Consider the following 26,174-nt stretch of genomic DNA (forward strand, 5'->3'; position numbering starts at 1 on the left):
CCCACTTTGGGTTTCCACCTTATATCTTTGTGTTCATGTGTGTGGCTTTTGTGTGATGATCTGTTCTGTTATACTGCACCTGTTTACTGTTAATATGGTTAATAATGTTCTGATGCATTTACTGAAGATAAGCTAACTGAATCATAAGATTTCTGGATATACGCTAGTTGCTTTAGACACATCAGCGTGTACACGCGGGTTCACTTAACTGAAGTAGCGTATATGTTTTTGAGCATTGAAAAAGTTTTATTGATCTGATAATACTGATTCACCCCCCCCTCTCAGTATTATTTCCAACAATTGGTATCAGAGCCGGTCCTTTGGTAGAAGCTTGATCACTTGAAGGAGATCCGTGGAACAATGGGAAAGAAGCTTAAGAAGAAAGCTCATAGGAAGAAGAAGACATCTCAGAAGATCTATGACAGTGGGAGAGTCGATTGGGGATTAGGTATAAGAAGTTCTTCAGATTCAGAATTAGATTCAGAATTAGATTCAGAATCATTATCAGGTATGAATGTGTTATCCTCTAATGTTCCTGCTATATTTCCTTGTGAAAGTGATGGAAGTGATAGTGAAACTACTGAACATGCTTTTATGGGTGAGCAAGAAAAGTATCAAATAGAGGCAGTATTTAGAAGGCTTACAGACAAAGTTAAAGATCAACAAGATCTATTGAACAAAAGGGAATGTGCTTTCAAAGAAGAAGTTACCAAACTAAAGGCCCAACTAGAAGAAGGAAACAAGGTAAGAAAGCTACTCAAGGACAAGGAAGACCAATGTCAAAAATTGCAGCATGAAGTGACATCATTAAGAAAAGAAGTCAACGAAAGAAGCACAACCATCAAGAAACTCAAAGATAGATCCAGCTACTATGAAAATCTTGAAGCTACAATCCTCTCACTAAAGGGAGATCTTGAAGAATCAAGGAAGCAAAATGAAGATCTACATCAAGCAATTGAAAAACAAGAAAATGAAGTCATCAGCTTAAAATCTCAACTAGAATGTGCCTTCCGAGTTCGTCAAATGCAGCAGGATCTGAATGAAGAACAAGAAAAGGAGATTCTCAAACTAAGGGAACAAATGGAAGAAGGAAGGAAAGATGAAGAAGATTTGAAAAAGCAATCTCTTGAAAAGGAAGAACAGCTTCAGGTTGAGGTAAATATCTTGAAAGGTAAACTAGAAGAAAAGGATAAGCTTTTACGATTTCAAGATAGTTCTAAAGTCTTGGATGATATTCTTAGTAGTCAAAGGTCTCCTGCTATCAAGACCGGTCTTGGTTTTCATGAATCTGTTGAAGGTGAATCTAGCTCACAAGGTGAGGCAAGGAACTCTAAAGAGAAAACTAAAATGATCAAAAGGGAGATGAAAGGTCAACCCCATCAACAATCAAGGAAAGAGACTCCTCAAAGAAAATCGTTTACTCCTCCTATGAATAATGTTGAATGTTATGTATGTCATAATCTTGGACATGTTGCAGCTAGATGTGGAAGAAGAAGGGTTCAAGACCATCATGTAGAAAGATCATCACATTCAAGGTACTTTAATGGATATTGCTTTGCTTGCAATATGTTTGGTCACAAAGCTGCTGATTGCTACAGGAGGAATATGAAATATGTAAGATGTTATGCATGTAACACGCTTGGACATATAGCAAAGGAATGCAGGAACAAAGGATGGACATCACACCAAAAGGAGAAAACCTCATCACACTTGAAGATATGGAGGAAGAAGGAAGTACAGTCAGCACAATGTACTGAGACACAGCACAGCACAGACATATCAGACTCAGGGGGAGCTGAAAGTGTAAAACTTCAGTGTCCTGAATCTCATACGCAAGTTTATTAAAGGGAAGTCGCGTATATACGCGAGTTAGACACTGAAAAGTCGCGTATATATCAGTCTGAGGAAAAGCAGTGGGGACAGGCTCAGAAAAGGGATCTGACATGATTCAGTCCATTATTTGCTCTATTGGTTAATTGTTACAGTCTGTTGAGGATGTGTAAAAATGTTTTGATATCTGTAAGATGTCTAGAAGTGTTTTGATCCTAACTTGATGATGATGATGTCTTGATGCTTATTGCTGATATATGCATGATCAGATCTAACAGATGGCACAGGTTGAGGGGGAGCATATGCCTTTAATAATTCATTGTTGGCATATTCCTTGGTGATCATTCTTATATGGCTAAATGATATATCTTGCTATGATGTGGTTGTGAGTTGTCTATGATAAAATCTCATATGATTCTTGGGGTTACATAGTTGATGATCAGATCAGATTTATGGTTGATTCTTTGATGATGCATATATGGTGCTTACATGGTGATCTTCATAAGGACAAGGAGAAGTACAAAGCTTGAATATACATCTTCCTCACTTGATGATGGGTCACTCATATACTGCTGTTGTCATATGCATAAAAATCATACAGTTATGATGCAGGCACTCTTGTGGATAAGGATTGTTGCTGTTGATGATATCAAGAAGTTTTGTCAAATGAGCTTGAGCTCAAGATACATAATGCTGATACATGGATGACTACTCAAAGTTGCTTTATTGGAGACATGGTGATGAGTTCTTATCTATATGATGATAGGTTGATACTTACATATGTTGATTGATGCAGATGTTCCCAAGTTATGATACTTGGATCATGTAGATCTTGAAGTTGATGTAATGGATATGGTGGTTTCACATGTAATGTGAATGATTTCATGATGATGTTTAAAAGGAGGAGTTGACATCTATGTTCAGACATACCTTGCTGCAGGACATTTACAGGTTGCTGATATGAAAATGGTTGTACGCGAGTTTCATAAGGCCTATCCGCGTATATACGCTTGTTTATGTGGATGAAGGCGCGTATATGGAGTTTTGAAGGAAATCAGCAGGGACAGATGTTGGTTGCAGAAAGTTTGATATGGGTCCGACAGAGATCATCTGGCACAGATTCAGGGGGAGCAGATAATCTTCCAATGATGCATTGTTGGCATTATCTTAAAGCTTTTGGTTCTAGTTCACATTTGTTGTTGGTTTCAAGTGGAACAAAGGCGAAATTGGTTGCTGATCTGAATGGTGATTATCAGATGTTGATAGTAACTTTCATAAATCTTGGTCTTTCGTCTCTATGTCATATATCTCTTTTGTGGTATCTCTTTCATGGTGTCGAGGTCATGTAACGGCCTATTTTGGTTTCCCCACTATGCCTGGGATGATTGATGCAATATGATTGGTTGTCATATGTAAACTTTTGATGTATCCCCACTTGGTTGGGTGGATGAGTCAATTTTTGTATATCCTCACTTAGTTGAGAGATGGATGTATGTATGAGTCTTTGGTGATAGGAAGGTCTTTTATGATGTATAGAGTCATGTTCTTCTTGAAGAACATCTTTTGCAAATCTTGCCTACAGTCAGGAAGAGCATGTACAACACACTTCAGCGGTACAGAGATTCAGCATGTACTCAGGGGGAGCATGGACAGATTGGTACACCTTGGCATATACAAAGGGGGAGACTATTCAGAGATTTCAGCAGGTACTCAGGGGGAGTATGGACAGTGGAATGATTCAGCAAAGGAAGAGAATATCTTGGTCCACCCTTTGCCCTTGATGTCAAAGGGGGAGAGTGATTTGGTGTTGTTGCCATCAAGTCCAAAGGGGGAGATTGTTGGCATTATGATGCATGTGTTGTACTTGATGGCAACCCTCTCATAGAAGAATATCTCACTTATGTATAACTGGGTGAATCTTCAGAAGAGATATCAGATGTGACTGATGGAGGACAGCTCAAAGGAATCAGATGATGAATCTTCAGAAGAGATATCAGATGTGACTGATGGAGGACAGCTCAAAGGAATCAGATGATAGTTCTAAGTGTGACAAGTTAGCTTTGCCATCAAGTCCAAAGGGGGAGATTGTTGGCATTATGAGATAAGTGTTGTCCTTGATGGCAAACCTCACTGATGACAAATCATAGAACAGAAGGTCAGCAGCAAGGAATTGATGATCAGACTATAAGAAGAAGAGAAAGTTCATACACGCAGGTTCGTTAAGCCCAAGTCGCGTGTACACGCAGGTTTGCTTCAGCAAACGTGCGTGTATGTGGAAAAGTACCTTTGGTCCATGGCGGTTATTCCTTGGAAGTTGTGCCTATGGTTTTGGACCTTGGCGTCTCGGCGGACGTGTTGATCCCTAGTTTTGAAGTTGATGGTATTGGATTTCTATGGTTTTGGCTCTTGGTATTGAACAAGGCCTAAGGCTATATAAAGGGAAGGAAATCATTAGGCAAGTGTATCTGAAATGTCTTGAATATCTGATGAAGCATTAGATCCAGTATGCAGGTTATGGTTTGATGATGCATTGCTTGATCTGAGCTAAGGAGAGATCTCATCGGTTGATGGAGAGCAAGATCTAAGGAGAGATCGGGATCAAAGGGTTTGAAATGAACTATCTTTATGATGCTTATTCTAGATCTACATACTGACGCATGTATTGTTCTATAAGTATTATGAGTATGATTGATGTTTGGTACAGCTGCAAGTTATGAGAAATTATTTTTAGATCTGTACGCGGGTTGTCTTTGGCGAAAGCGCGTATACACGCGGGTTTGATTCATCGAAGTAGCGTATACATTGTAAAGCTTGATACTTGAAGTTGCAGATGGGTCTGATGGTTATTACAGAGTTTTGTGTCTGCTCTGTGTTCTGGTGACGGTGTTGTTAACAGGGTTTCAGTGATTCAGAGTTTGATGATTGTTTTGAGCTTCAATGATAGTTATGGGTCCAGTATGAAAATTGGATGAAATGTGGCCTTTCAGATTATGTGTTGTGCTTCAGTGTATCCAGTCTGAAAATTGATGAAACGTGGTACCTGGAGGAGAGAAGATTGTAGGCAAGCACCTACGTACTAGTATCTAAGCTAGTACAAAAGCTAAGGGAGATCTTTGGAGCATTGTAGCAGGTAGCAGCCTGTGTACTAGTAAATGGATTGGCTAGTACAAAAGCAAAGGGGGTTGTAGCTCCCGTACTGGTATAAGACTGCACCAGTACAAATATTGTAAAAGTATTTTCTTATTAAGAAGAAGATTGAGATGACTTGCAGCAGGTGGTTTTCACCCACTTTGGGTTTCCACCTTATATCTTTGTGTTCATGTGTGTGGCTTTTGTGTGATGATCTGTTCTGTTATACTGCACCTGTTTACTGTTAATATGGTTAATAATGTTCTGATGCATTTACTGAAGATAAGCTAACTGAATCATAAGATTTCTGGATATACGCTAGTTGCTTTAGACACATCAGCGTGTACACGCTGGTTCACTTAACTGAAGTAGCGTATATGTTTTTGAGCATTGAAAAAGTTTTATTGATCTGATAATACTGATTCACCCCCCCCCTCTCAGTATTATTTCCAACAGAAATTATATTGAACGTTAAAAATTTATATTTATATTTATTGAATTTTATTTGGAGAGGTTACTTTATTTGAAAATATCAAATCGGATCCCTCTCGGCTCTTGTTAGATCCGTATTTAAGATGGCTTTTTCCATATACACATTTCAACAATTTATACATACCGGCAGACAAGTATCCACCTTAACAATTTGGCATAACAAATCATGCATACAAACCATAAAGCATCGACACATGGAAGGAAAATGTTAATGAAAAAATGGATATCTATAATATCTATTCAAAGTAGTGGCTTTGTAAATTATAAAGGTGCATTTGGTTCATATTGCTAGGGGGTTAAATAATGAGATTTTTAGAGGTACTTTTGGTGGGTGTGAAGCCTCATTATCTTCCTGATTGTTCAAAGGTTTTTTGTTTTAGCTGCATTGGATCAATGTTCCCTATGAGGTTGCAATGTTGCCCGTTTAATCACCCACAGGGGAACCTAAAAATAGATGAAAATTTGTCTTGTAAAATATTGTAATTTCATAGTAACTATGGGTCGTTCATTATGCGGATGATCTCACGGTAGAAGTTATGTTAATCTAGGGTTTTTTCCCTATAAGGCAACCTTCAGTTTATGTGAGGGAATTATATTACGACTATGTATTATTATTATGAGAGAAAAAAATAGAGTAGACTATGTGAAAATGAAGAGAAAATTACAACGCATTTGCCGCATGTTGTATCTTTCTATTTTGTTGGATAACATAAAAGGAAGGACTAGATGTTTCTCCATGGATGTAGCCAAAATTGGATGAACCACATATATCCGTGTCTCTCTTGTTTGATGCATTTCTTTATTTGTGTCTCCACAATTTTTTTTGTGTATTTCATTGCTCTGTTAATTAATTTCTAACATTTTTCAATATGTAGTCAAATCAAGGGTATTATTTAATATGCCATGAACGCATGTGATATATCATAGGTTCATTGAGTGAAGCCACCATGAGGCTCTAGCTTCTAAGCTAGGCTAGCTCATGATCTCTACAACTAGCTTATGGTCTCAGGTTGTTTGCACAAATACAAAAGTCCTTAGTCAATTATAGAATGGATTTGGGCCCCAAATCGAAGGAGATCAAATGCTTCAGTTATTTGGAAGGTGATTGTTCACTCTTTTGAGGTGATTGAAAAGGGATTGGTTCGGAATGTGGGTAATGGGGAGCATGTTAGAATTGGATCAGATCCATGGGTTGCGAGTGGCCCAAACTATCGTCTCCCGCGAATATGGTAGATCATCTTTCAATAACTGCATTTCAAACATTGGCTCACGTTGCAGATGAGGAAAGTTCCTCAATATGGCGACAGGGCTAGCATTCAGCGCATCACCTTAATCTACAAGGAAACTAGGACGATCTCTAACGAAATTTCATAGCCTATCTAAATGAATATGATGTTTACATCAGGGATAGGGAGGATTCACTAATGTGGACTCCGAAACTACACCCCAAAATCAGTGTATGTATTTCTAATTGAAGGTATGAAGCCCCCTTTTCTCTCAAGGTGATGGAAAATTTTATGGAAGATCAAATGCCCTACAAAAGAACATCTCTTCCAATTATGTATCCTGGAAAATCGGGTTCCCACAGGAGACAATATGTCTCAATGAGATAGCATTAGTCCAAAGCAGTGCCCATTATGTAAAAACAAAGGGGAGACTCTAAATCGACTTTTTCTCTTCTACCCATTTTCTTTATCGAATTGGAATTTCGCTTGTCCATATCTGAGTATAATCTTTCATTGGCATGAAATGTCTTATACATTTGCCTAGTAATCTTGGTGGAATTTTGTTACTCCAAAAAAGCTTGGTGCTCCTCCTCTCCTACTATTGTGGGGAATTTGGCTCACAAGAGAATTTTTTGTTTTCTAGATAAACATGTTATTCCAGACTTTGTGGCAGCCCAATACTTAGTGGTACATGCATTTATCTTAAAATTTTATCTCATTCAATGTTCGCGTCCCACTGTTGAAGAAGTTACTGATTTCTCTGTTCTATGGGCATACTTCGATGGAGCCTCTTCTTAAGAGGACTCCTATTGGGGTGGGGTAGTCCTTAATTTATCACATAGCCACTCTTTCAAGATTAAATTCAGTCTAGGATCAGGGAAAAACAATTATGAAAAAATAATGAATCTCAAACCTCATGTTATTTTGCTTAGAATCAGGTGACACATTCATATTTTTCGTGGTTCAAAGACAATTGTTAATTTGTTTAGAAACATTTCTAGATGTCATATTTACATGGAAAGGAATATAGAAGTCGATGCACTTTCTAAAGCGAGTACTACACAAGATTTGGGTTCACGGCATATAGTGGATTGCAATCATGATGAAGAGAATGGATACTACCATCGAACTTTCAATGAAGGGCTTCAAGTAGAACAATAAACTATGCATTTATCCTTCCATGATAGCTTCAGTTACAGTTTTTTGCAGTACTTTTAGTCATTTTTGGGACTGCTCGTCTTTGTGACAACAACCTTTATTGTGAACTCTTGATACAATTGAAAGGATGTATGATTTTTGGATAGTTTGTGGCTACAACATTTCTTTGGGTTTTTGTATAGTTTTTAGAATATATTTATGGCACAGTTATATGTGGATGGTCTTTTGAGTGCTATTCATGGAATATAAAGAATGTAATTTTCACCATGAATGAATGTAATTTTCTAGTGGGCATCAAATTGAACATAATGCATATATCCTATAGGTTTTTAATGTGCATAAATGACCCACCTTACTATAACCTTATCCACTACTTAAGAGGGGTCTCAATCTAGCCACTATAGAGGTAGGAGCCCCTATTGGAGAAATTAAACATTTTGGGATTAGAAAATTCAATACTAAATTTGATATCTATCCACATCAAAAGAAAATATGACAAAATGTTGCTATAATAACAAGATGGTTCAATTTTTTTGTTGCTTGAAAACACAAATAAAACTATAGTAAGGAAAATTAAAAATATTTGTTCATTGTCTGTACATGAGAATTATCTATATTGATATGATTGCTACAAATTTTAAATTTCCTAAACATAATTCCCCTTTTAGTCTAATGTTTGCAAGAAAAACAACATGCCTTCAGTTTCTACAATTTTGAACAATTATTGTTCTCTATCTATCCATTCTAAATGAAATCAATATGTTGAAATATGGAATTGATTTCTTACACACACAATTTGGTGTGGCATAATGAAGATATCCAAAATTCAAAAAAGTATCTGCCCATGGTAGTTGGAGCCTCTCTTATACTTATCTCTTCATTGGATGAACCTTGTTTGAACTTGCTCTTTCTTTGGCTTCAAAAAATCAAGATGCGTGAAATAGTAGCATCAATAGGGTATGGGTAAATAAGACAAATTTGCAATATTGTGTGAGCAATGTATTCTTCCAACGAAATCCTGTACTTGTCATAGATTTGTTGTGTGTACAAATAAGGAGGCCTTTGGTTTCAGATTTTGTAGACAGTTATTTAAATTTTTATGTACTCTGTCACAAGAAACTCATCCTTTAAATATCTTTTGAAAATATTTGTCAATTTTAGGATGCCCTTATGAGTAATATCCCATGTTTCATTGAATTCCATAGCTTTATCGGTGGAGATCATCATCATTTTTGAAGTGGTAAGTGCCCACCTTTCTTAGCCTTCAACTTCTGTCAAGCGAGATATGGAAACGTTACATAGAGGCCTTGGCTTACGCCCAAAATGTCACCTAATGTAACCCAATTGCGTTGACTATTGTTTGCGTAGGTTGTCTCACAAAAAACAAATGAAAGTGATGTTCTCACACTGTGAGGAAGAGAAGAATAATTTTGATATATTTATACAGAGATTGCCACTCTGTATAAGTCACCCAAATTTTTGGTTCGACATGATTGTGAAATATTACTTATTTATGGAATACTTAACACATCAAATTATTATTTTTTGTATATATGTATATTTGAGTATATATGTGATGCATACTTCATTATTGCATATATATACATCAACAACTTATACATACTAGTGTGCAAGTATCCACCTTACAATCTGGCATAACAATACTTACATATCAAAAGTACAAACACTCAACAATAGTGAGGAAGGAGAGGAAACCCCAAAGGAAAAAATAGTTGAATATCCTCAAGAAATCAGGATATTGAACACAATTTTAGGATATGTTATGAAGGAAAATCCTAATTTATCTTCTTACATAGGTAGCATGAATCTGAAAGGTCTCATTGACTGGATTATAGAGATGGAAAATTTCTTTGAGTATGAAGAGATGGAACAAGAGAAGAAGGTTAAGTTTTTGGTCACTAAATTGAAGGGATGTACCACTTTATGGTGGGATGGAGTACAGGTTGAAAGGGGAAGGAATAATACGCTGGAAATTAAGGGATAGGATAGAATTGTAGCAAAGATCAGAGGAAATTTCTTGCCAAAGGGTTATCAGGTTACTGTATTCAGATAAATGTAGAGTCTCAAGCAGAGATTGATGATTGTAAGAGAGTACACATAAGGGTTTTAAAAGGTGAAGGTTAGGGCTGGATATGAAAAATAATTTACAGAGAATACATACAGATATATTAATGGTATCAGGTTGTACATCTAGGATGAAATCAATGTTTTATCACCCAACGCAGTAGAGGAAGCATACCAATTAGCTATGAAGGCTAAGGAGAATATTGCAAGGAAGCAGTATCGAAAAGGAAAAAGTACTTCTAGAGCAAGAGGACAACCGTCAACTAGAAGAATATCTACAGCATGGAAGGAAGGAATTAGTAGCTTAAGTCCACATCGACAATAAGTGAGAGACTCTAGAGGTTGAAGATCCTTTTCGAAAATGATGATGAAAAGGTAGAGGAAGAGAGATATGTTGGTACATGTGTGGACAACTTGGACATATGGCATATGAATATCCAGAAAATAGATAAGTGGGCCAGAGAATTTCTGTTCTTGCCCCAGTAGAAGAAGGGGAAGAAAATGTACTAGAGGTAGAGAATGTACCAGAGACAGGAGAATCCCCGTTACTTAATAAAGTGTTGTTCAAATCAGAGAAGGATGTTGTTGAGCCAGCTCATAGGAAGGAATTATTTAGGAATGTTTGTTAACTCCAAGGTAAATGTTGCAGGATGGTGATTGATGTTGGCAACATGGACAACTTGGTGTCTACAAAAGTGGTGGAGAATTTGAAATTGAAGAAGATGAATCTTTCAACACCTCATAAGGTGTCATGGCTTCAAACGGGTCATCAATTGTTGGTGAATGAGAAGTGTGAAGTGGAGTTGTAGACAGGAAACTATAAGGTGAAAATATTATGTGATATCATGCCCATGCATGTGTTTCATATCTTATAGGGTAGACTGTGGCAATTCGAAAAAGGAGTTGTGCAGGATGTGCATAATAAGTTTCGTAAGGATGGCATCAATTATACCTCGCTGCCTTTGTAAGAAGAGGGAACATTGAAAGAGCAGTGCTTCCAAGGGATTGTTGTTGAGTACGCAAGAATTTTTACAGTATATGGAAGATAATGAGGCAAGTTTTTCTTTAGTGTGTAAACCTAAGGCAAGTCTTACTTCTACTACTATAAATGATTTTCCTTTTGAGATTCAAAATATGTTGAATGAGTATAGTGATATTGTAGTGGATGAGTTTCATAATGGGTTTCCACCTGTGAGGAGTATAAGTCATCATATTGACTTGATGTTGGGAGAAAGTCTACCAAATAAGGTTACATCCAAAATGAACCCTCAAGAGAATTAAAAAATTAGAAAATAAGTGCATGAGTTGTTAAATAAAGGGTTGATCAAGGAGATACTTAGACCATGTGCAATACCAACAATGGTATCCTAAGAAAGGTGGAGGTTGGAACATGTGTACAAATTCTAGAGCATTAAACAATGTCACAATCAAGTAAAGATTTTATTTACCACACAAAGATAATTTATTGTATTGTTTGAGTGGTAATATTTTTTTTCTAAGATTGATTTGAAGAATGGATACCATATAATCATGATTAGTGAGGGAGAGGAGTGGAATATGGCTTTTAAAACCAATGATTGGTTGTATGAATGGATGTTCATTTCTTTTGGGTTTTCAAATGCACCTAGTACCTTTATGAGATTGATGAATGAGGTATTAAATGAGTTCATACAAAATTTGTAATTGTTAGATATCACTTTTTGGGATTCAACTGCATTAAGTGAGTCATTCATGTATGACCATTTCCATGAGAGGTAGTTGTAACTCACTAATTTCACATGAATTTTGAATAATCCACTCAGCACTCATTGCATGGGGTGATGCTCACAGTGGTGAAGAAGTGGGATTGAAACTACTGAAATGAATCACATAGCATCAATCATCACTTCCAGGGCTTGCACTCAATAACCACGACTTCTCGAGAGGTCACACACCCCATATAGCCTATGGCTCAAGTGCACTTAACTATGGAGTTTTCTCTACAATCAAGCCCACTTAGCTTGCTACCCCATTTGCAAAAACTTAGCAAGTATTTTGTATCATGAACCATTCAAGTAGAGTTGCACAGTTAGGCACACTTGAGCCAAAGGCGATCTGGGATGGGTGACCTCCCGGGATGTCTGGGTTACCAGGTGCAAGCCCTGGAAGTGATGAGTGACACTATGTGATTCATTTCACTAGTTTCAATCCCACTTCTTCACCCCTATGAGCATCACCTGATGCAATGATTGCTAAGTGGACTATTCAAAATTCATGTGAAATTAGTCAGTTACGACTACCTCTCATGGAAATGGTCATACATGAATGACTTACTTGACAGAGTTGAATCCAAAAAAATTATATCTAATATAATGCACTATGAAAACCCCTTAATACTTAAATTCAAAAGAGTGAAGGGAACTCTACTTGAATGGTACATGAGGCACAATACTTGATAAGGTTTCTGCAAATGTGGAAGCAAGCTAAGTGGGCTTGATTGTGGGGAAAAGTCCACAATTAAGCATGCTTGAGTGAGAGGCGATCTGTGATGGGTGACCTCCAGGGAAGTCCTGGCTACCAGGTGCAAGCCTCGGAAGTGATGATTGGTGCCGTGTGATTCATTTCATTACTTTCAATCCCACTTCTTCACCCCTGTGACCATCACCCAATGTAATGAGTGCTAAGTCGACTATTCAAAATTCATGTGAAATTAGTCAGTTATGTCTACCTCTCATGGAAATTATCTTACATGAATGACTTAATTAACGCAGTTGAATCCCAAAAAATGATATCTAATATAATGAACTGCGAAAACCGCTTAACAAATAAATTTGTAATTGTGTATATAGATGAAATCTTGGCTTATAGTGATTCCAAAGAAGATCTCTTGAGACATTTGAGGTATGTGTTAGAGAAGTTGCAACAAGAGAAATTGCTTATTAATTTGAAGAAAGGTTCATTCCTAAAGACAAATCTTGTATATTTTGGATTTTTCATATCCAAGGATGGTTTACGGATTGATCGTGATAAGGTAATAGCTATTTTCTATTGGCCCTCTCCTAAAAGTGTTTTTAGAGTTAGAAGGTTTCATGGGTTGGCTATTTTTTACAGGAAGTTCTTAAAAAAATTTAGAATGATGAGTGCTCCAATTATGGACACTACAAAAGAAGAAAAACAACCATTCTAGTGGACTATTGAAATAGAAAAGGGCTTCCAGCTATTAAAGAATAAGATGACAGAACAACCTGTGTTGATTTTACGAGATTTCAGTAAGCCTTTCCAAGTGAAGTGTGATTCTTGTGGAGAAGGAATTAGTGTTGTGTTAAGTTACGAGGATAAGCCCAAAGCATATTTCAACAAGAATTTGAATGAAGTAAGGAGAGAGTATACTTCTTATCACAAGGATTTTTATGTTGTGGTATAATCTTTAAAAAAATGGAGGCATTATATAATGTCTAGAGAAATTGTTTTCTATATAAACAATGATGCCCTACAGTACATTACGCAACAACCTAATTTGAGTAAAAATCATGTCAAGTGGATTGAGTATCTCCATAATTTCACTTTCATTTTGAAGCATATTAGTGGCCAACCTAGTAAAATTGTCGATGCATTGCGCATGCGGAATTTTCTTATGTGGGAAATCTAGGTACAAATTATGGGGTTTGACTTCGTGGAGGAGTTGTATGAGGAAGATACTGATTTTAAGGAGGATTTCAAGGCTTCTAAAAATTCAACAATCCAATATAGAACTATGTGGCTTGATTACACACTTCAAATTTAAGGATTATTGTTAAAATACAATCAACTTTGTGTTCTAAAATGTTCTATGAGGGATAATTTAATCAAAGAAAAGTGTAGTGGAGGTCTTGCAACACACTTTGGACATGAAAATACTTATGAGGAGTCGAAGAATTTTTAGTATTGGCTAAATATGAGGATTGATGTGCAAAAGTTTGTAAGTAGTTGTAGAATATGCCAACATGCAAAATGAAAGATCCAGAATACAAGATTATATAGACCATTACCAATTCCAGATAGACCGTGGGATTTAGCAAGCATGGATTGTGTATTGGGTTTGCCAAAAAATTAGAAGGGTAATGGTGTAATCTTTGTTTTAATGGATACATTTTCAAAAATGGCCCATTTCATGCCTTGTTTTAAAATCAATGATGATACCCATATTGCTAATTTATTCTTTATAGAAGTAGTGAGATTACGTGGAGTTCCTAAGAGTGTTGTTTTAGATAGAGATACCAGATTCTTCAGATGCTTATGGAGGAATTTATGGAATAATTACATATATGGTAATAATATTTTTGAAAGGCCTAAAACCAATAGTCACTTTATTCAATATATATGCTTAAAGAGATCTCCTCCATCCTCATAATCATTTTGATTGAGTTGGGAATGTTATATTCATCATTTTCATATTTTCTCATTCTGCATTTTCTTATTAATAATCATTTAAGACTCAAAGACGACCAATAGAGTTTCAACAATATCAAGCTCTTATTTTTTTATTCCCCACTACCCAAGGAAGGATTTTTAATTACTCCTTAATTTCTTAGGCTACTATTCGAATGCATATTTTTTGTATATCTGATTTGTGCAAGAAAAACCTCATACATTGGTTCCGGATGTCACCTATAAACCACATACACTATATAGCAAGTCTCAATGCATTTTTCTTGTTATTTACCTTTCCAAGTATATTAATATACATATATTAGAAATACTCCTAACTTTCTAAACCCAAACTCATCACTTGTCCCAATGCATTGAATGGAACAAGAAGCATTCCCCTCAAACCATCACACGTTGAAACTATAATAATTGTGTACACCCCATTATCATTGGAAATATATGAAGTCAAATCCCTATACACTATCTATAATGTAATGTAAGGAAATATCTTACTATCCCTAACACTAACACTTATATCTAATATGTGAGTTATGTAATGCCTACCTTCCAATAAATTATAATGATAGACTATCTCCATTACACACATGCTACCTATCTCATGTAATGATACCTCAAAATCTACACCTCATATATGCATATGATCATCAAAATAAATAATTATATGTATATGTTTTCCTTTTTATTAGTGGTTGTTTCATCTCATCCATTTATCTTGTATATGTCTCTTTCATTCCTAGTTAAAGAAAAGCATAGAAAATGGTAATAAAAGTGGACCTTAGGAATAATTCCTCACTTTACATAACTAGGAATTACTTGCTTAACCAAAGGAAGGATAATGAGAGAGAGAAATGGGTTGTATAAATATATTATTTATTTCCAATGTGGTTTTTTTTATAGTGGATAGTATAGTGATAAGGAAGGAACTAGTGATTTACTTTAATCACCCACTAGAGTTGCCCACCATAGACTATTAACCCCCTTATTAAAGAAATTCTTACTATGGTATCAATTTGGTAATTGAAAAATTCATCATATGATCAACTCTTTCTCAATTCATTGAAGTGTATTTACTTAGATAATATAACACAACTAAACATATATGAAAATGACTAGAAGAAATGGAAAATGGTACTGCAATATCTTGAAATATTAAAATGTCACTAATTTCTACACCCACCCCATAGAGGGAGGAACAAATGCTAAAACAAATTCCCTAGTTTATGGAAATATCATATTTTTTGAGGTAACTGTACACCAAGATATCCAACAACAAAAGGCATAACAGGTGGGACAAATGACCCAACAACATCATTGCTACTCCAAGTTACCTTTTTTTCAACATCATAGTCAGCTACATACTCATTACATATCAGTGATATACCTATTAAACATCATTTTTCATTATTATACACACTATGACCTATAGGTTCATTGTCCACATATTCAAGTGTCATGAGTTTTCCCTATGTCTCTATGTAGTCCATCTAAGCATTTGTGTCTACTAATGCTTCACTACTTCTTAAACTTGCATACCATTTTAGTGGGTGAGCACAATTTTGATAGGAGGGTTCCACTCTTCCTACCCTTATTCCCCCACATGGATGGATGGGGATAGCACGTCATGTTTAACTTGAATGAGTAAAGCATATATATAGCATTTTTCATATCATATCAAAATATTGTTTTTGGTATGATACTATATTATTTTGAACATAAAACATAGATACATCTTGAACTAGTAAATATAATTAGCAAGATAATTGTATTATATAACAACTATGCTCCAAATCTTTGTAATGTTGAAAATGTAGTTCTTCTAGTCACTCTTTATATAAGTAACTATGTTGCACGTTAGCTATTACATTCCATAGCTAATAGATTTTTAATTTCCTAGGTAAATAACCTAAAACTGGAATAAGGCTTGATTTGTATTATGTGTGGAATAGAGGCAATTTGGGGAACAAACCTATGATATATAAAAAAGGATATATGTAAAAAACGGATATATGGAAAAATCCATTTTCCATAGCACCCCAAGAATTTTTGGGGTCATAGTGGTTGTCCTATGAGGTGATGGCTTCAAATTCAAAGTGGGATAGGGTATGTACACATCCATAAATTATTATTATTGCATATCGACATAACTTTATTTTATATTCTCTTCCTTCACATAGAGTATATTAGTTATTATTAGTCATGCAACACTATCTAATAACTATGGCATGGTATGATAACATTGATTAAACACCTCCTTTTTGCATGCTTTTATCAAAATTTTGGTGCCTTTTGCGACAATATTTCAATTGAAATTGAAAATATGAAATCTCATTATGAAAAATTTCTTCATATTAGTGATGGATCATATTTGCTTCTAATTTAAAATCCTATTAACCATGTACGTACATATATTATGGAGATTTACCTTAATCAAGGTTTCTTTTGTTTTAAATTCTACAAGAGTTAATAATAACGTATCTATGCATTTCTTAGTAAAGGCATCAACATCTACGATATATGTACATTTCTTAACGAAGGCATCAATTATATATGTACATTTCTTAGGAAAGGTATCAATCATATATGTACATTTCCTAGATAATGCATCAACAAAGATAAAAGAACATTAAACTTACAATCCAAACAACATTAACCTCATTATGTTCATTCTTATGTGCCCAATTTTTGCATGTTTATGTGTCACACTCTTTCATTTTCTTATCTAGAAACATTCACATTATTCTAATAATACTTCAAGTGTAAACTATTTGAGAATTATCTTTTTATCTCTTTCCCTCTACCTTAATGTAAACTCAAGAACAATGAAATGTATCATTTACAAACATAATGCACGGACTTAGGGAAAAAGTAAGTAATAAATGTCCTCACCAAGAATAAAATATTTGGTGGTCTTGATAAGTATTTTCCTTTGGATTTTTGTTTATATTAACATGATTAATTATAAAGGTCTTATCTTATGTACAAAGAAATGGATGGAATCTCACTAGATTTCCATATTCTTAGAGCCCTATAAAAAAATAAGCCTCTTTTTTACAACTTTTCATCATAAAAGGGTGAAGCCAAAATATATGTTCAAATTTAATCAAACCAATCTACTTATTCTTAGTGAATTATATCTTATAATTTTTGTTTAAGAAAAAATAATTGCATTAGTCTAACAATACTTTAAGTGTAAAATATTTTAGAATGTTCTACACATCTCTTTCCCTCTACCTTAATGCAAACCCAGGAAAAATTAAACATATCATTTACAACCTTAATGCTTGGAGCAACATTTATGCATTGACGAGATTCTTATATAATATATGGAGAAGGTAACATAATTAATGTTATCATGGGATCTATGCAATAGAAATTATCCTTTAAACCAGCCATGACATGCATGTTTTGTGTGGATTGAGAGATAAAATGAATGATAAAAGTCTTCACATAAGTAATTTCCTTTGGCTTTTGTTTATATTCACCTAATGAATTACACAGGTCTTATCTTATGTACAAAGAAATCAATGGAATCACACTTGATTTTCATATTCCTAGATCACTATGAAACACGAAGGCTCATTTTATTGTTGTTATAGTGTTTTGATGAAACTACCACCCTTCAATAAATTTCTCAAGGTTTATAATAATTTTTTTACTCACATTTATAACAAATATGACTCTTATGATTAAGTATAATTGTGACAGGTTTGAGATATTAATTTAAGATATAATGTTTTATCATCATTTGGATACACTATATTTATGACCTCATGTCTAAAAGTTTAATTTGTTTTCGAAACTTCGAAATTCAATTGAAAAAAAAAAAAAAAACTTGCCATTAATGATTTTTATTTTTATTTTTTATTGAGGCATTTTTATTATTCTAAAAATTAAAAATACAATATTTAATTTTAAAATTTATATTCATCTGTATGAAGTGCCTTATTAGGCTCTTTGTCGGTGTCCTTCTCAGCAAATTCTATCTTAAAATTTCTGTTTAAGCCAAAATTGATGGGCTTGTAATGTAGAATACCGCTCTTCATTTATTCTATGACATCCTCATTTTGTTTATCAAACATGTGATGTCAAACATAGGGACAATATTATTAGCCACAAAATCCGTGGCAAATGGTGATATTTATCATTGGGCTCTTATTATTATTCCTTGTGGTAGGCTCTACTGGGACTATTGTAATCGATATGGCGATTGGTAACATTAGTATGGTTAGTCCTCCCCATCATGTATAAGCAAAGTTGTCAATCCTAGATGGTTTCACCATCTTATTTGGTCTTTTGGCAAGGCTGGACATATATTATTTGAGTTTTTTGGTCCTATATGTTCATAGTGTAGACTAATGATATGAGAGTAATGGTAAAATTAATCTACATGATAAAATGCTATGTTACTTTCACAATGCCTACACTTATTTAGGGTAATTATCACTTCCTTATAATTGCCACTGCACAACCATGCAAATTTCGTGTGCCACATGCACCCATAACTTTGTGTGCCACCTATAGTTCCAATTTCACTTACACCACCATGAAAAACTCCCATATTTGTTTTCGGTGGCCATCACTTTTCCTTTTGTTGCAAGGGGCACAGGCTTGTAAGAAGAAGATGGTCAAGCTATTGGAGATGAACTTCCGCAAACTAATAGCTGGCCTTCACTTTTCATTTTTTTGCAGGGGGAATTGGCTTGCCAAAAGAAGGTGGTCAAGCTACTGAACCTAATCTAGGGACCGACTAAGACCTGGTCGTCACTCTGACCTTGTTTTATTCCGCGAGTTCTTAATTCTCTTTTTCTTGGTGAGGCTGGTGGTTGGACAAAATTCTGTTTACACAAAAGGTTATGAAAATATTTTTAAAATGGTATGAATTAAACATTTATTATTTCTCTATTTCATATTTGTATCCTAGTCTTGAATCTTTGCATCTGAGGATACTATGAGCTTCAAATTATTTAAATTGTTTTATCAGCTTCAAATTATTTAATTAGAGTTAAAAGATTATGTTCATGAAGTCAATACCAAAGAAAGAGTCTTGAATCGAGGAACCCCACCCCAAGCACCAGAACCGGGGATAATCTAAGAGAGAGAGCACTAGATAGACTTGGCGAAGAAATAAAAAGTACAGGAAAGTTGGTCGAATGTGTTATACGAAAGTTGGTCGAACCTTCTATACGAGAACTACCAAGACAACAACTAGACATGTTTTTGGATAGTGAAGAGTTTCCTATCAGGTGAGGCAAGGCACTAGACAAACAACGACTATCACAGTACGGCGACTATGTGCACGCAACAAGGCTATGTGAGTGATACCTTCACACTTCACCCATTTAAACAATGAGATTGAGCCATGTAAGTTACCTTAGGAGCTTATCAACTGAGACATGTTACACGAGAGAGATTAATTTCACAAAGGAAAAGGAAGCATGGGTAGAGAGCTTAATATAATTTTGATGTTTCTTACCATATTAGAGCGGCAAGAGAGGATGGATGGTGTAGTTCCAGTGTGAAGTGCACCCATTTACCCCTTACCCCACTAGTCCAAGTTCCTTTCTGTTGTTACTTAATAATGAAGACACAAAATGATTCTCTCAGAAAATACATGTTGCTGATCCAAATGCCTCTGCTAGCTAATCCAAATGCCTCTGATAACAAGGTTGTAGAAAAATAATCTTATTACTGTAGTTGAAACACTGCTTGTGTCCATTGGATCGTAGCAGGTTTAGGATCCACTGTAAATCTATGCTCAAAATAAATCATTATGTTATGTTACCTAGTTGGAGATCGATGCTCAAAAGAAATAATTATGTTATGTTACCCAGTTGGATATCGGGTAGATCCAATAGTGGATCCTAATCCAAATACATATGCTTATCCAATTTTCCAAGTCTAATTTATAGCGGAGGAATAAGTATCAGTGAAGGCCAAGGCCGTTTGAAATCCATAAACCTTTATAAGTAAGTAACCAGGATCTGTTCATTATGCAAGTCATTCATTTTTCGACTAAGCAGTTGATTGGAGATCAAAATATATAGATCTAGCTAGAATTATTTATAAGCCTTTGAAATAATCGGTGTTATAGATTTCTATCATATAGATTTCTGGTAAGGATGTGAATCTGTAGTATACAGGTCTTACAATCTGTGAGATCATCCCGAAACCTAGACCTCAAATTATCCTGAAAGCTATATCTATATCCTATTGTTAGATAATACAGATACCTATTGAGACCTGACCTTTGATGATCCCATCATAGAAAATAGAGTAGCTATAGTATAGGAAAGGACAAGGACTGATCGTGTCAAAAAGGAGAGCACGGAGCAAAGAAAGAAGAGGAGAGCGCTAATAAAATAATAACATTCCCTGTTCAAATCTTTAGCAAATGGTTGGTTGGATCCTATTGCTTGCCGAAGTAAACAAATTGATTACCACGGGGTCATGTCGAGTTTATAGCAGTGTCAGTTTTTGCTAAATATCGGTTCATCTCAATTGAAGGTATTAACACGGTATCACCTTAAGTCCTCTCGCTCCTACTTTTCCTTCTGAAAACAACGATTCAATATATTGTGATCATCATCTATTGTGTCGTGCCTTGAACAACTATCGGATGTGATGACTGATATTGTCAACCTTGCTTGGTAGTATTCTGGTGGTTCTCCATCCGAATAGACTTTGAGAATGCTTCGACAGGTCGAAGTTCCACACATAACTTTTGGCTCTTCATATTTACCTCCATATCTACTACCAAGGCCATATCTGCTACTAAGCCCACAGTTAATAAGCTTAGGATTTGTAATTTCCTTACATATTGGTGCTTCGACGCAACCAAATTGAATTAATATGCTCGTTCTGAAAGATTGATTCGCTAGCGATATCGTTTGCCTTCATTATACTATCAGTAGTGTTTCATTGCAGAAAATCCTAGCCTCTTCATGTTCTCTCAACACAGATCAAGAACAACTCAAGATGCTCCTGACCAGATAAAAATTAACCGATGTGAAATTATTAAGGAAAAAAAAAAACTATTATGGAAAAAAAAAAACTATTATAATTGGTTATTTTCCATTTTATTAGCATAAATCCAAAATGGGTGAATGGAAACGTTAAAGGAAACTGAAGATGGATGGTTTACCATAGGATAGAAGTTTCATTATTTTGATGCTCATTGCATCAAAATATGATCATAATAGATAAGGGTATTTTTTAAGAATTGGATAATTATGGCATAAGATTTGATTTTCATTAACCTCTTCTTAATAGATATCATCATTATTTTTTAATGTAATTTTTAAATGTATTGTATTTTCAATATATTATCTTAAGAGCTTAAGATTGAGGGTCATTTTGTATTTAGATTCTTTATTTACGATGAGTTTAGAGGATAATTCTTGTATTTTCAAGAATTTACTTCGTACTCTCTAAGTGGCTTATGAGGACCAAAGATAACTAGCCTTCTTCCTCAAAGAGATGTTTGACTTTGTTGACTAGTTACCAAAAGCAAATCCAAAGCAACATGCTCCAAGTTGATTACTTCTAACTTCCTTCTCTTTAACATAGCTAGGAAGATGCTTGATGGTTAGCTTCCAAAGCTACATGATAAGGTTACAAATTGCTATAGGTTTAGAGACTACCATGACCCCACACCCATCACGCATTTTTTTGATTGTTTGAAGTGCTTCTTCATGTTAAACTTTTGGACATGGTAAACAAACCTACAACCTAGAAAAATAGAAATTAAGGAAATAAAGTCGCAAAATCGTTGGTTTATATCCTAGTTCTATAAACCCATATAGAAATAAAAGGAAAATAACAAGTAATAGAATATGCAGCACTCAGAAACACAAATATGTTTATAGTGAACTCAAAAAAAGAAAATAGTAGAAAAACCATCTCAAAACATAACTGAAATTATTTAGCACCTTATCTCTTCTAATCCTTTTTAGACTAGAAATTAGAGAAGCTACAAATAGAAGTCTAAATTTGTAATAGAGCCCTAATCCTTAAATTTCCTATAATAGTGTGCCTCCATGCATAAGCGAGTTATATAATGAAGTGCACCCATTCAAAGAGGTTTCTCACTCATGAAAGCGTGGACTCAACTTAGAACAATGTTACTTTATCTAAAACTAGATGGTATTCAAGTTCATGCAATTTAGCAAAAGATAGAACAATCACTAAAAATGACTTCAAGCTAGGCCTGGAAAAGAAAACTAAAAATAGATAAACATTTATCCTAAAAACTAAAATACCAAGTCTAAAACACTAGTACTCAAACTAGAAAAGCAAAATAAATACCCATTAACACACTTAGCATTTTTATTTATTTTATTAATAATAAATAAAAATAAAATTTATTTATTATATTATTTTATTTATAATAAAAAAATTTAAAATATATTTGTTTATCTATTATAGAAAATATTATAGAAACATGTTTTAATAGACAAATAATCACCAACATTTAAATTTTCCAATTATATTTTATAATCAAACATGTAGGTTTATATACAACGTATTATACATAGTACTTTTTTTCTACCTTTGTCAAATACTAATATATAAAAATTTTAAACAATTGATTCAACCTTTCTCTCTATTACTTAGTTATTACACATGTATTATGGTTTTGTTCTTTTACTCATTTTATTGGACTTTGATGTGTAAATTTGTTTTAATGAAAATGTTTTTTTTTTCTTATAATTTAGAAAAATTAAACAATTTTCTTAAAATTAAATAATTTATGATGGGGCAAACATTAAATAATTTATTGAATTTTATCTGGATTATTTAAAATTTTGATTAATTAGAAGATTTTGATTAAAATTATTTTTAAAATAAGTTATTTTTATATTTATCTATTACACATAAATAGAAAATTTATGAACACAAAAAAATAACAATAACTATAAAGCATAACTTTGAAATTTAATCTAATTAAAGTCAAAGTATGAATTCATACATTGCTACTTTATTTGGAGACTGAGTGACAACACCCACTTTGATTCCCTGAACAATAATGCATTCAAGGATTTAAGACTCTATTAACTCAACTCTATCACATAGCCAACTCCTAACCAACTCATCACTTTCTCGTCTATCATTACAAAAGCACTTGAAGCATGCAAAGGAGATTAACTATAGTTGTTTTAGATATCTACTAGCTAGAAAGTATTGATTCAATATGGGTTCCCCAATCATGGGAAAGGAATGATGGGATTTTTAGATTTAATGCGCGCAAAGGTAAACTACCCCCTTTAATATTCCAAGAGACTAATCAAATGGAAAAACTAATGGAGACATTGAATTTTAGGTTTTACATAATCCTACCATGGACCTCGCTCCTAAGTACTTATGATGCAAGGCAGTCCCTGAAAAAAACCTTAATTGAACGAGAGGTCAAAATTTCTTTACTTATGGAGTTGGTTCCTCAATGAGTCGATTTGTTAGGATAGAGATAGAGTTTGTTTGCTTGACATTTAACTCATTAAATTTAGCATATTATTGTAATTTGGTTCATTTTCCCAAAATTGTTCCATTTGATCCCATCTTCGTGGATATAGATCGATAGTATGATGTATTATTTATTAATTTTCGTGAATAAAAAGAAAGCAAGTGTGGAGTATGAGATTACTTTTCCAACAAACCAGTCCTTCCGCAACCTTGTTTAATTTCCAAACGAGTCCTTCTATAATCATTGTTTATTATTTGTGTATGTATATTCATATATATTATTGTAGCGAACTTCAATCATCAACGTAAGCGAGAGAGGCTTTATAGAGCATGAGTGGGAGGTTGTAGGGGAGGAAAAGGGGCTTGAAGCATAGAAAAAGTAGAGGTCAAATACATAGGTGGAAGGGGAAACACTTAGTTTTTTGAGGATCCGATGGGAGTCTGACACCTAATAGCGTTGGGAGATATGAATTTGAAGTTATGTCAAACTGAACCATCCAATAACAACGTCATGTTGAAGGTTTTATCCTGGAAGGGCGAGAGGAGCGCATTTGTGAAATAAGTTGGGCTTACTAGGACCAAGCTTACATGTGAGCCAAACCAATTAAGAGGAGGTTGGGATGGCGTGGAGTGTAGGTGGTTCTGTGTTGACTTATCCCAAAGGAAGAGACATAAACTCCTTTTGAAACAATTCAAGATTGTCAATTGATAGAGTAGGGCCCAACAACTAATGGAGAACTCCTAGAGTTTGTCTCTTGGGTGCATCTCTTGTGTGCGCTTGTGAATGAGATGTGATGACGTAAGCCTGGGCCAATATGTCCAAGGTAGAGGAGAGTGGGACCAAGAGTTAACAAAGTCAGGTTCAAAATTTGATAGAGAAACCCTGGAGTATGTCTTCTAGGGATTTCTCTTTGCAACCACTTAGGGATGGCTAGGGTGATGTAAGCCCGCATAGACACATTCAAGCGAAAAAAATTAAAGTGGGGTTTTTCATGAGTTTTGGTCATGTTATAAGTGTTGAGAGTCAGAAACCAAATTTTTAGAGTTAATGCCTTTTATTAGAGACAAGTCATGTTTCCTTTGGAAGCTTGTTACAAGCTTGGCTGCAATGGTTACTTGGTGTTTTGGCTTTAATGGGCCTACATTTATATATATATTCCTTTTGAGATTCAAAATATGTTGAATGAGTATAGTGATATCGTAGTGGTTAACATGCCTAATGAGTTGCCACTTGTGAGGAGTATAAGTCATCATATTCACTTGATATTGGGAGAAATTATACCATATAAGGTTGAATATAGAAGGACCGCTAAAGACAATGAATAAATTAGAAAACAAGTGCAGGATTTTTTAAATAAAGGGTTGATCAAAGAGAGACTTAGCCCATGTACAATACCAACAATGTTGTCCTAAGAAAAATGGAAGTTGACACATATGTACAGATTCCAGAGAATTGACTATATAGGTGGATATTTGTGGCCACCCAATTATTTCACTTGGACCCCCACCATTGTACCATTATTTATTCCATTTTCCGTAATTGTAGCAGATTTTACTATTTTTGGCATTTTTTCAAGTCCTAAACTTCCAGATCCGTTTTGCGTCACTAAATGACATTTTTTGGAAAATACGAAAACATGACGCTTTAATTGAAGTTGGCAATTAAAATTTATAGCACTTGTATAGATATTTCTAACAAGGTATCATGCATGCCAAACGAATATAGTATGCCAAAGTTACTACCCCAGGAAGTTGATATACCAATTTACCCCAATTGGACCCATAGTTTTGGCGCTTCATCTCTTAGGGTTAGGTTTTAGATGTTTAGGGTTTTCCATTGTTTCTCAATAATAAATAGTCCTTTCAACCTCATTGTAACACAATTGAGAGGCATGTAGCCACTTCCTCTCTTCTTAGAGATAAGCTACCATCACCCGAGCTATTTTATTTCCATTTTGTATGTAAGCATATTTTAGTTTTTTTATATTAATGAAATGGCGTTTTATTTCTATTGCATATCTGTGTTTATGTTTATATTTGTATTTTGTTTTGTTCCTACATAAGCCTGGACAAGTGGTATCAGATAGTTATTCTCTCTCTCTCTGTTTTTCTTCGCATGTCCCTAATGAGGTCAGGGCATATGGAGTTAGGGCTCGAACTGGTTGAACCTTTGCAAGACTAGTCTCACAAAGTTCGATCAAGCCCCATGGTGGAAGAAAAGAAAGACAAGAAAGCAAGAGATGCCTTCAAAATATTGCTTGAAGAATCCCTCGAGCAACAAAGGAACTTTATGATGGACAACTTTTCATGGATCCTTTGACAGATGCACACAGGAAACACATATTCATCTGGAAACCACTTTGGAGGCACCACTCCCTTCAAGATACA

This window comes from Pinus tabuliformis, chromosome 6 (assembly GCF_031772625.1).
Source record: "Pinus tabuliformis cultivar Carrire ecotype Pingquan chromosome 6, CPIR1, whole genome shotgun sequence".
Taxonomy (NCBI): Eukaryota; Viridiplantae; Streptophyta; class Pinopsida; order Pinales; family Pinaceae; genus Pinus; species Pinus tabuliformis.